Here is a 12453-nt window from a genome sequence, read left to right as displayed (position 1 = left end):
GTCTACACTGCTCGGATGATAGCCACTATACCATTCCCGCACACCATCAATAAAGAAATCAACTTTATCTTTGGGTAGTGTTAATCGTTTTCTGCTATGTGTGATTTTTCGTTTTCCCAGTGGTATAGTGATAACAAGGGAGAAGTGATCACTTAGCAAGTCTGGTGCAACTTCACATTTTCCCTCTAGACCCTGACCATTTAGAATCACAGCGTAGTCTAATCTCCCTCCCTTGATATGTGTCGCCTCCTATGTCCCCAGTATTTTGGATTCAGGATAATCTAATATAAACCGTCTAAATCTCACGCCATTAGTATTGATTTTTCCCTCTGTCTCCAAATCTTTGTGACGAGGTTTAAGGTCCCCAGCTACTAAGGTCACTTCACTAAAAACAGTATCAGGCAGAGAGCTAACGGCAAAGCAATTTTTTAGAAACATACAGGTTAATTACGTTCAGCACACCCTCACTCAGATAAATTTTGACGGAAACTGACTCCACACCTTCACTCCTGTGGGGACGCTCTAACAGCTCCGATGGAATGGAATTTCTTACGTATGTAGATACACCTCGTATACCATCACCCGCCATAAGTTGATACTTTGTATATCCACCGAGTTTAAACAGATTGCCATCCCTATCCCCCGTCTCCTGAAGGAGTATCACATCTATACAGCGATTTAAAATATAATAGTGAAGGTCTGTAATTCTATTTTTCAATCCATTCACGTTCCAAGATATTACCCTAAGTTCGCAGGGACCCATTATCCATAGGTGTCTCTAATACCATATTTGATATTTCCTCTAATTCCTTGGAGAACTTGTCCATATGTTTATGCAGTTCCAGCCAACCTTTAAACACTTTACACTTTTTCTCATCATCCTGGCACGTTTCCAAAACCCTTCCTATACCTGCAACACCACTGGTCAGAACCTTGTGAGTTTTGAGCGTTTTCTCTTTTCCCCTTATTACAATTTTACGCTCTGGAGACTTTTTGGCGTGTTCACTCTCACTGTTGCTGTTTACTATGTTGTCTGTGCTCTCACTATTGTACAGTATTCAGCATTTTCTGTCGGGTTCATAAGTTTATTAACTTTCTTTTCTAGTGCTTCTAGTTTTCTGCCCCGTTCTTTTATGTATATGATTAACTCACCATTTCCCTGCTGAGTGTTGGTGTTAGGTTGTGTTGTTGTGACGGATGGGGTGACCACATGACTAGGATGTGGGGGTGAGGTGTGACCTGCGCTGCTGGCAGGTGGGACTATGTCGCCATCACACAGCTCGTCCCTGGGACCCCTCGAGGCATTCCCCAGGGGCGGCCACTCTGCCTCACCACCTTCCCCATACACGTGTGGCCTTCCCACCCACGCCTGCCTCCCTGGTGCAACCTGGACCTGGCAGGGCTGTTTCACGTGGCCAACACCTCCATCCGTTGATTCTCTCCCTCCCCTTGTCCTCTGCTCTGCTGTCCTTTCTTCCTGCCCCTCGGACCCTCGCGCCAGATAATTTGGTCTTTTTGGCCACAGAGGAGACCTTGCATTGTGGTTTCCACCACAGTTACAGCACCGAGGTTCGACACGTGTCCCCATCTTGATTTTTTCTCCGCATTCGCTGAACTCGTGCTTCCTAGCGCAGAATCTGCAGCGTGTGTCCTCTTGGCAGCGCCAGGCCCTGTGTCCCCACCTGCTGCGCTGAAGGCAAAATGCTGGTTCCTCAATGTAGGGCCGTAAGCTTCTGTAACCAGCACCCGGTATAAAACCTGGCCTTGGGATGTCCCCTTTCATTAGGGCAATCACTTGGTTCTTCTCCTGTCCCTTGTTCATGTGCCGCTTGGCCCAGATAAACCTAGGGTCGTTCAGGAGGAATTCTGGGTCTAGTATTATGGGATATCTAAACACGATAACCTTGGTGCATCTCTCCCTCTCCTCCGGAACCTGCAGTGTCACACCCTCAAAACCAGTCGTGGTCAGCATCTCCACTGCCTCCTGACTTCCTACTGTGACGTAAGGTCTCTGCCTACCTTCCTTAAACAGGACCTCGAACTGTCGATATGCAAGTCCAAGCTTCACCGTCCAGAGTAGTTTTTGGTGATAATTTAGGTCAGTGTTGGTGGGGAAGAGAAGCCTCACTCTATTCCTTGGGGTGGCCTCGTCACTGTCCTGGCTAGGCATTGCTCCTGACCCACGTGGTGTAGTCGGCTGCACTCCAGCTGCCTTCCCCGTATCACATGGTATAGTAACACCTCCATGTACCCCACACGACTTATTCTTTACCTTTTTGTTGTCTCTGTCCTCTTCTTCATCACTCGCTTCCCTCTCGCTGCCGCGTATCATCCTCTTTCTCTTCTCTCTTGTACTGATGACCTCCGTAAACCTGGTATCCATATCTATTTCTTCCTCGTTGTCACCCAAGGGGGCCTCCCTTCCCTCGTTCATGGCCATGGCACTAGCCATTTCAGGGGACGTTGGTTTTGTAGTGCATCCGATCAGTTTCAACTCAGTTGTTAAATTACTGTGTGATGAAGCGCTCTGGGAAGCGCGTCTGCCTGCCGCGGAGGTCAAGGACAGAATGAAGAGGGTGTATGTAGGTGAGGTGGAGGGAGGGAGAGGGAGGGGTAGACCGAGGATGAGGTGGAGGGATGGAGTTGAGAGGTATATGAGGGGGGGGGGTGAGTTGGGGGGAGGGTAGTCAAATGGTGGGTGACAGAGCGACTTGGAGGCGTTTTGTCTGCAGCCACTCTTTGCGGGATTAGGGCGTCGGGCTATAGATAGATAGATAGATCTATCTGTGGATAAATCAATAATTATATGGTGTCACGGTAGGGTCAGGCTCCATATTACCTCACCCTTACCAGCTTACTTCGGCATTTGTCAGGTTAATATACATAATACATTCACTGTTATGTCCATCCATCTCTCTCATTCTCCTCATCTCACCCTGTTTACTCCCCTCTCATCATCATCATCATCATCATCATCATCATCATATTTCCCAGTTCTATATTATATAACCATCTTTTTTTTTTTTTTTTTTTTACATACTTCATAAATGTAAGATGTGTTGTACTTCATGAATATAGGATATGGCTGTATGATAGGCCAGCCAGTTGCAAATAATGGTGTGTGTGTGTGTGTGTGTGTAATTCACCGGGTCGGTCAGGATCACTTGATGGTCGTGATCGTCAGCTTTTACCCTCCCGGAAGGGACCTGAGGGCTCATATAGTCCGATCTAAGGGCAAGGCTGTGACCACACACGCACACATTAGTCCCCCTTGCTCAAGGGGGACAGTAACCACCCACTTCGTCAGTGAAACTTTTCGCAACGTGTGTGTGTGTGTGTGTGTGTGTGTGTGTGTGTGTGTGTGTGTGTGTGTGTGTGTGTGTAAACTTAACCCATTAGCTGTGGTGGCTTCTCTTCAGTTAACATAAAATCGCTTACTGTATGCCTTTGTCTGTCAACTTGTACCTTTCCTTCTTGCTGGAAGTTTGCTCTCATTCAGCCAGTCCCAAAGAAGGGTGACCACTCCCAACCCTCCAACTATCGTCCAATTGCTTTAACGTCCTGTATTTCAAAAGTTTTCGAGTCAATTCTTAAAAGAAAAATTTTAAGGCATCTTTCTTATCACAGCCTTCTTTCCGATCGTCAGTATGGGTTCCGTCAGGGACGCTCCACTGGCGATCTTCTCACCTACCTTTCAGACTCCTGGTCATCCTCCTTTCGGGACTTTGGCGAAAGCTTTGCCATTGCACTTGACATCTCAAAGGCTTTCGATCGAGTCTGGCATAAATCTTTAATTTCCAAGCTGCCCTCCTACGGTTTCTATCCTTCTATCTGTGCCTTCATCGCTAGCTTCCTTTCTGGTCGTTCTATAGCCGCTGTTGTAGACGGCCATCGTTCTTCTCCTAGATCTATCAACAGTGGTGTTCCTCAGGGCTCTGTCCTATCACCAACTCTCTTCCTTTTATTCATCAATGATCTTCTAAGCTGTACATCTAACCCTATCCACTCATACGCTGATGACTCCACCCTTCACCTTTCCATTCGGTTCCCGCAACGCCCATCTCAACAGTTACTTCAAGAAACAAGGGATGAGGCTATGGCACACCTAATGTCTGACTTGGCTCATATCTCTGACTGGGGTAAAAATAATATGGTTGTCTTTAATGCATCTAAGACTCAGTTCTTACACCTATCAACCCGACAAAATCTTCCACAGGTATACCCACTAATGTTTAATAATATTCAGCTTAATCCTGCATCATCCTTGAACATGCTTGGGGTTTCATTTACTCGGGACTTATCTTGGAAAGATCATATTACATCTCTTGTAAAATCTGCTTCCAAGAGATTGGGTGTGCTAAGCCGACTCCGCTCTTTCTTTACTCCTGCACAATTGTTGACTCTATACAGGGGTTTTATCCGCCCCTGTGTGGAGTACAACTCTCATGTGTGGGGAGGCTCCCCACATACAGTTCTTCTCAATAGGGTGGAGTCAAAGGCTTTTCGTCTCATTAACTCTCCTCCTCTTACTGACTCCCTTCAACCTCTGTCTCTTCGCCGCACTGTTGCATCTTTATCTCTTTTCTATCGCTACTTTAATGGTCACTGCTCCTCTGAATTGTCTGCTTGCATTCCTCCACCTCTACGACGGGCGCGTAGCACCCGTCTGGCAGCAAACTCTCATCCCTTTTCTGTCCAACTCTCTAATGCAAGAGTTAACCGTTACTCCCAGTCTTTCATTTATGCAACAGGTCAGCTCTGGAACTGTCTCCCTCTGTCTGTATTTCCTGCTGCCTATGATCTCCAGTCTTTCAAACGTAGTGTGTCCAGGCATCTCAAAATGATCGGATCTTGAATTTGGCTCTCTATTGTATTTTGTTTTTCTCTTGGAGGGAACTGTTACTGCGGGCTCATGGCCTTTGGTTCCTTCTTCCTCGCATTAAAAAAAAAAAAAAAAATAAAAAAAAATAAATAAATATATATATATATATATATATATATATATATATATATATATATATATATATAGATAGATAGATAGATAGATAGATAGATTTAAGTGTGTGTGGCAATTGGAGGGGGATAACTTTGACACCTGTAGTTGCAAAAGTCTTTTCCAAAATCTTGTTGAACAGAATAGAGCCAGTAATTGATAAAATTTTAAGAGAAGAACAAGCGGGATTTAGAAAGGGTCGAGGTTGTAATGATCAGATTTTTATTGTAAGGCATCTAATGCAACAAGCTAATGAGATGAAAATGCCACTTAACATGTGTTTTGTGGATTTTGAAAAGGCGTTTGATAGTGTTTCACGTGGAGCTATGTTGAAAATTATAAGATTCTATGGTATACCAGAAAAGTTTGTAAATATTATTAGAAGCCTGCATGAAGGTACTTTTTGTAAGGTAATGGTGGGTGGTTCTTTGAGTGATCCATTTCAAGTTAGGTCAGGAGTGATTCAAGGAGGAGTTCTTTCGCCATTGTTGTTTGTTTTGGTTATGGATTATGTTATGAAAAAGGTTGTAAGAAGAACAGGTGCAGGAATTAACTGGACAGAAAATAAGAAGCTGATGGATTTGGACTATGCTGATGATATTGTACTGATTTGCGGAAGTATTTACGAGATGCAGAGGGTGCTCGATTGTCTGGTGGAGGAAGGAGAAAAAGTGGGATTGGTAATAAATTGTGGAAAGACTGAAATTATTAATATGAACGTGGAGAACCAAATCGATTGTGTTATTGGGAATAATGTGGTGAAGAATGTAGAAAACTTTAAATATCTGGGAACGATTGTATCATCTAATGGATCATTAAATAATGAAATTGAGGAGAGGATTAGACAGGCTTGGCGAGCTGTTGGAATGTTGAAATCTGTTTGGAATAATAATATGCTTTCGGTACATACTAAAGTGAAAATTTACAAGTCCATGGTTAGACCAATTTTAATTTACGGGCATGAGTCATGGTACAGTACAATTGCAACAGATCAGAAAGTATTAGGATTTGAGAATAAAATACTGAGAAGGATTCTTGGGGTAAAGTGGCAAGACAGAGTTACAAATGAAAGAGTAAGGGATATTACGAGAGCGGAACCAGTTAATGAATATGTGAGACTGTCTCGCTGGAAGTGGATGGGGCACATATACAGAAAAGAAGGCAGTTTAATACAGGATGTGCCGGAGTGGACTGCTAGAGGAAGAAGAGGTAGAGGTAGGCCGAGGGAAACCTGGTTGAGGACAATGAAAAAAGAAGCAGGAGAGGAGTGTTGGTGGGACCTGAAGGAGATGGCAAGAGACAAATATTGGTGGAGAGAGTTCATTGAGGCCCTATGCATCCCGTGGGGTGCCACAGGAAATGATTGATTGATTGATTGATATATTTTCCGGTCACAGCGTTCATATTGCACGTCATATACTGTTCAGTTCTGCCGAGTTGCTCTTAGCTGAACGTATCGATGTAACGTTAGCCAAAACAAAATACCGTCTTTGTAACTAATTCGCATCTTACAGTTTCGATATCTAATCTCATTGTTCGTAGGCTGAATCGGTAGAGAGGCGGCTTGCAGTCCTAATGGACCCAGGATCGAATCTCGGCTGGGGCAGGGAACAGTTTAAGGATTTGAATTTCCTAAAAAGCAGACTTTCCTGATCTACCAGATGACCCGCCGACATGTCGTAAAAGTACCCCCGCTAATACCAATACACCAGTCCTGTATGAGACAGCCCTAGCATGTATTCAATATGGACGGTGGGTGTTAGCGCCGAAGTGGTGACATGTGGAGGTGTAGGAGGACTACTGGGCCTTGGGATAGGCAACTGCCCCCAAGAAATAGGCCCTGAGCCTTTGCCCAGAGTCGGACATATAAAAAAAAAAAAAAAAAAAAAAAGGCAGACAAGAAAATAATCTACCGAAATAGAAAACGCTAGTTACATGGATAACTGATACATTTTTCGTTCCTGGACTAGGCACATTTTACCCCTCTCCTATTCTGTCCTACTTTAGCCTAAACCAACCCATCCTAACCTACTTTTCTCTGCCCTACACTAGCCTACCCCAGCCTACCCTGCCCTAGCGTTCCCTACCCTATCCTACCGCTGAGGTCTCCTGTAGGGATACTCGTTCTTCGGTTTTTGCCAGGCTTAGGGAGGTGGAGGAGATTAAGGTGTTGGACATCCGTTCTGGGGGCGGAGAGACTTACAACATCCCTTTGTCTTGTTGTAAACTTTGGCCTACCCTTTCCCTGTCATGACACTTTTCCGGAGTCGATAATATTCCCCATGCAGTGCTGAGGTACCTGGATGATGAAGCAGTGTCCTTCCTCCTGAGTCTTATAAATAGAATTTGGAGAGATTCGTCCACTCCTGCTTCTTGGCGGGGGGCTGTTGTCCTACCGTTTCACAAGCCAGGTATTGCAGGCCACCATCTTGGTTTGCGTGGTAGGTTGCCTTTACTGATTATGGAATTTTTCCGTATTGGTGCCACCTTGTTTCCCTCATATCCTCAAGAGGAGGGAGTGCCTCAAACTAGTGTCCTTAGTGTCACCGTCTTTGCTAAAGTTCAGGAAGATTTTGTTGGCTCTGTTCCGGAGTGAGTGTCTGCCTCGCCGTATCCTCGCTATCCACATCCGTTTGGGTACAGGGTGAAGGCTGCCATGGGGGATGTGGATGTTCCAACCTTTCTTGTTTGTCCTGTGCGTGTACCAAGGATGGCTCCCTGGCTCCTCTCAGGGGTGCAACCGTGTGTTTACTTTCCTGAGAGAGGGGCCTTTCTTTCCTCACAGGCGGCTCTTTGCTATTTTTTTAAAACATGCTTCCTCTCACAGTGTCTCGATTCTCATATGTACTGATGGATTGAAATCCCGTGCGGGGACAGGCTTGGGTGTTATATTTCCCGATTTCATTCGTGGTAGGAGTCTTCCCCCCATCGTATCTACTTTTATCGCAGAACTTACTGCTATTTTACTCGCAGTCAAATTGATATTTAGCTTCCCTCCTGTTTGTTATACAGTTTTTAGCGACTCTGCCGATCTCCATTTTGTGTTTTCCCGTCCAATCCTCTTTTGTTGTCTACAGTGTTTTAGAATGGCTGTGCTTGCTAGGGACTGCTTTGTGGTTTTGTACCATTGTGGGCAGTGAGTATGCTGACGTTTTGGCAAAGGCTGCTGCCTCTCGCCCATCCTCACCTCTCCCCTGCCTCGCTCAGTGATATTCATCTAACCACTCACTGTTTGTTCCCCGTGTCAGAGTAGGAGGAATGCGGTGGGGGCCAACAAAATGTGTGATATTTGTGGGTAAACGGGCCCCTTCATTTGCCGAGGTCTGAATGCAGGTGGGAGACGGCTTTATGCTGGCTCCGAATGGGCCATTCCTGGTTCTCTCCTTGATTTTTAATGGAGGACTCCCCCTACTTTCTGTGTGGAATGCTTCGTCCCCCTGACTCTTCGGCTTTTGCTGATGGTGTCCACTGTTGGGGAATTGCGCCATCGTTACCTCTCTGAGCACCGGGCAGGAGAGGGATTGTAGTCTTCTGTTGGTACTTGGAGAGGATGCTTGTTGTGGTGGAGGGGGAAACCTTTGCTTGGTGTAGGCAGCTGCACTACCGTGTAAAATTTAGTATACAGTGGTTTTAGTGTTCTTAGTGTTTTAGTGTTTTTCTTATTTTAATTATGAATTGTATTTTGTGTGTGTGTGTGTGTGTGTGTGTGTGTGTGTGTGTGTGTGTGTATTTCATCTTTGCGAGTGCTTTTATTCTCGTTGTCGTCCGGCGGCATATGACCCTGGTTGTTGTATCGCCAGATTTTATTGTATATACTTATTCAGTTCAATTTACCCTATCCTACTCTTCTCAACCCTACACTAGCCTACCTTAGCCTACCCTACCCTACCCTGCCATTGCCGACCCAACTCTACCCTACTTTAACCTACCCTCCCCTGTACAGCCCTTTCACCACTACATTACTTTTCCTGTTTTCTTCTCTCTACCTTCGGATGATTTTCTTCACCTCTACAGTAGAGAGAATTTTCGAACTGGAAGGGTTAAATACTGCCATCATCAACCCCATCTCTATCAGGGGATCTCCTAAGCTGAATAAAATCATGCGGTCAGCTAGGACAAAGTAAATAAATAGTTCTTGGTCTGAAGGGTTAAATGATTATATCCCGTCATCCTAAGAGGGTTTTCTGAAGCTGTAGGATATCGTCAGAAGCTAGCAAAGTGTAAAAGTGACATCCGCAGACCGGGAGCTCTGCGTCCAGCGCTCCGCAGTTCAAGTCCCAGAGGTGGACAGATGTTTTGATATGTAGACGTTACCAGAGCGTAGCTTGGTGGCCTACCCTTTAATATTCTGGACTAATGGTGGTCAAGCCTAGTGCACCTGCGCTCCACCACATAAAAAAAATAAAGATAAAAAGGAAAGCCAAGGGTCATGAATGAACTAAAGGACTAAACTAAGCGGGGAAGAACAAAAATCGTAGAGAAGATCGTCCCAAATCTGATGAGACAGTGTAGTATAACTGAGTGAAATAGGCGTTGGCTATGACGGAACTATTATGATTTGTAATTATAATATGGAGTCCTAACACCCTGTCCAAACCGACCCAATCCTACCTCACCCTGCAAAAACTGACCCAATCCTACCCCACCCTGCCAAAACCGACCCAATCAAACCCCACTCTGCCAAAACCGACCAAGTCCTAACCCACGCTGCCAAAACCAACCAAAACCTACTCTATACTCTGTCATAACCGACACAATCCTACCTCACCCTGACAAAACTGACCCAGTCCTACCCCACCCTGCCAAAACCGACCCAACCATACCCGACCCTGCCAAAGCCGATCCAACGCTACCCCACCCTGCCAAAACCGACCCAACCTTACCCCACCCTGCCCAAAAAAACTCAATCCTACCCCACCCGGCCAAAACCGACCCAACGCTACACCACCCTGCCAAAACCGAACCATTCCTACCACACCCTGCCATAACCGACCCAGTCCTACCCCACCCTGCCAAAACCGGCCCAATCCTTCGCCGCCCTGCCAAAACTAACCCAACCTTACCCCACCCGGCCATAACCGACCCAACGCTACCCCACCCTGCCACAACCGTCCCATCCCTACCCTACCTTAACCAAACCAGTCTTATCTAACTCATTGTCCACATTAACACTTTTTTCCATATTCATCTTTCTTCCTCCAGACGATTTTCTTCAACTGTGGAGAGAAATTTCGTACTGGAGGGGTTAGATACAGTTACCATCAACCCCTTCACTACGAGGGGATCTCCTAAGCTGAATAAAATCATCCGGTTACCTAGAACAAAGTAACTAAGTCATTCTCTGTCTTAAGGGGTTATTGTGTCTGTCCCATCATCCCGAGAGGGTTTCTTTAAGCTCCAGGAAATCGTCTAAAGGTAGCAAAGTGTAAACATGACGTCAGCACTTGTTCTAGGCGCCACAGATCGAGTCCCGGAGGTGAACAAAGGTTTTTATATCATATAGACTTTTTATATTTCATATTTTGCAACTTTTAGAGGCATTTACTCAGCTTTAGGAGTCTTATGGATAGGCTTAATCAAACGTATCGAACCTCCCATGTTAGAAAAAATAGCTTACAGAAATGCGTCCTCGTACTGAAGGGATGGAATGGACAGATCGAGTGACTAAGATATTGAATTATGTATATGACTGGTTTTGTTGTTATTTCTATTATTATTATTATTTCAGGCAAATGTCCCAGGCTTCTAGACTGGCTGACTAGCGAATATTATTAAGTCTCCCGTGGCTCCGTGCTCCTTCCACTCAAGAGCCTGCACTTCACGCATTCCACGCACAAGATGGCGCCACCGCTGCATTCCTGCGAAGACGAGAGGTCAAGAGGACGACACTTGCTTTTTGTTTGTTTGTTTACAGTAACTGCTTAAAGTTGTGATCCCTCCAACTTGAATGCTCAGTTGTAACTATAGATAACTAGAATACGATGCTAGTCACGAAGAAGGGCTATGAAAAGATACAGAGCTCGTAGTATTGGCTGGATGAATCACTCTTGCGTGATAATCAAAGACGGTGCATAAAACCCACACTTGTAGACGAAGAATATAATTACCAAACAGTTTCGGTGGACACTGCCACCATCTTCAGTGGTCAAGATAGTGAGAGGGAGTGACATACTGACTATACAAAGGTTCCTTTTTATGCCTGTTTGTGTGTGAAAGGGTGGGGTAAAGGTGAGGTGGGGTGGGGTAGATTGTAAGCGGGGATTAACCCAAGGGGGATTTTGGGGGGGACATTACCGGACAGGTCAGGTGTAATTCCTATCTGACCTTACCTGTGTCGTAGCAGGAGGAGACATGTCCCTTCCTGCTACGACACAGGTAAGGTCAGATAGGAATTACACCTGACCTGTCCGGTAACGTCCCCCCCAAAATCCCCCTTGGGTTAATCCCCGCTTACAATCTACCCCACCCCACCTCACCTTTACCCCACACTTCCACACACACTCACGCATAAAAAGGAACCCTTGTATGGTCAGTATGTCACTCCCTCTCACTATCTTGACCACTGAAGATGGTGGCAGTGTCTACCGAAACTGTTTGGTAATTATATTCTTTGTCTACAAGTGTTGGTTTTATTCACCGGCTCGTAGTATTTTTTTCTTTTAACTAAGATACATGAAATAAGCTGCAAAAACACGAAAATACGAGCTTACTTAATGTAAATGAATTATAGTACGTTCAAGATGGAGGGAAGGCATTTTGTATTTTGTTTGTGATGTTATAGTGTCTCTCAGGATCCTAGGATCCTCTCTCGGCTGAACCAAATTGTCTGGCGTCAGCTGGAACATGATGCTAGAGTTATGTCGGTCGTGAGGGGGTTAATGGTGACGGTATTGACACTGTCAGGCTCCTATGACTCACTCAGTCGAATAAAATCGTCTGAGTCAGCTGAAATGGGGTACTAGAGTTGTCCCAAGCACCAGAGGGTTAAGAATCTTAACCCCCTGAGTGATGCTTGTCCCGAGCATCACTCAGGGGGTTAAGATTCTTAACCCTCTGGTGCTTGGGACAACTCTAGTATTCCATTCCAGCTGACAGACGATTTTGTTCGGCTGAGTGAGTCATAGGAGCCTGACAGTTACTACACTGTCACCATTAACCTCCGCATGACCGGCATAACTCTGGTATATCATGTTCCAGCTGACGCCAGACAATTTGGTTCAGCCGAGTGGGTCTGGGGCCTGGGGGGCACTAAATGAAAATATCCAAAAAATATTAAAGGGGGGGCTATATTAATTTTGCCACAGGAGGTATACCAAAATTGGACTTTTTAATAAAACCCCCTTCTCTCTCACTCCGTGTTTTGTATATCATTCTCTGCCTGTCCCACCCTCTGTGTGTGTGTGTGTGGTGTGTCTACTGTGTGAAGGTGGCTGTGTACGTGTCTTGGTGTGTGTGTGTGT

The sequence above is a fragment of the Coenobita brevimanus genome, chromosome 51 (genome assembly GCF_032717465.1).
Source record: "Coenobita brevimanus isolate Jiangsu-jjx chromosome 51, ASM3271746v2, whole genome shotgun sequence".
Taxonomy (NCBI): Eukaryota; Metazoa; Arthropoda; class Malacostraca; order Decapoda; family Coenobitidae; genus Coenobita; species Coenobita brevimanus.
The sequence above is the reverse complement of the archived record's forward strand: the minus strand, read 5'-3'. Positions refer to the sequence as shown.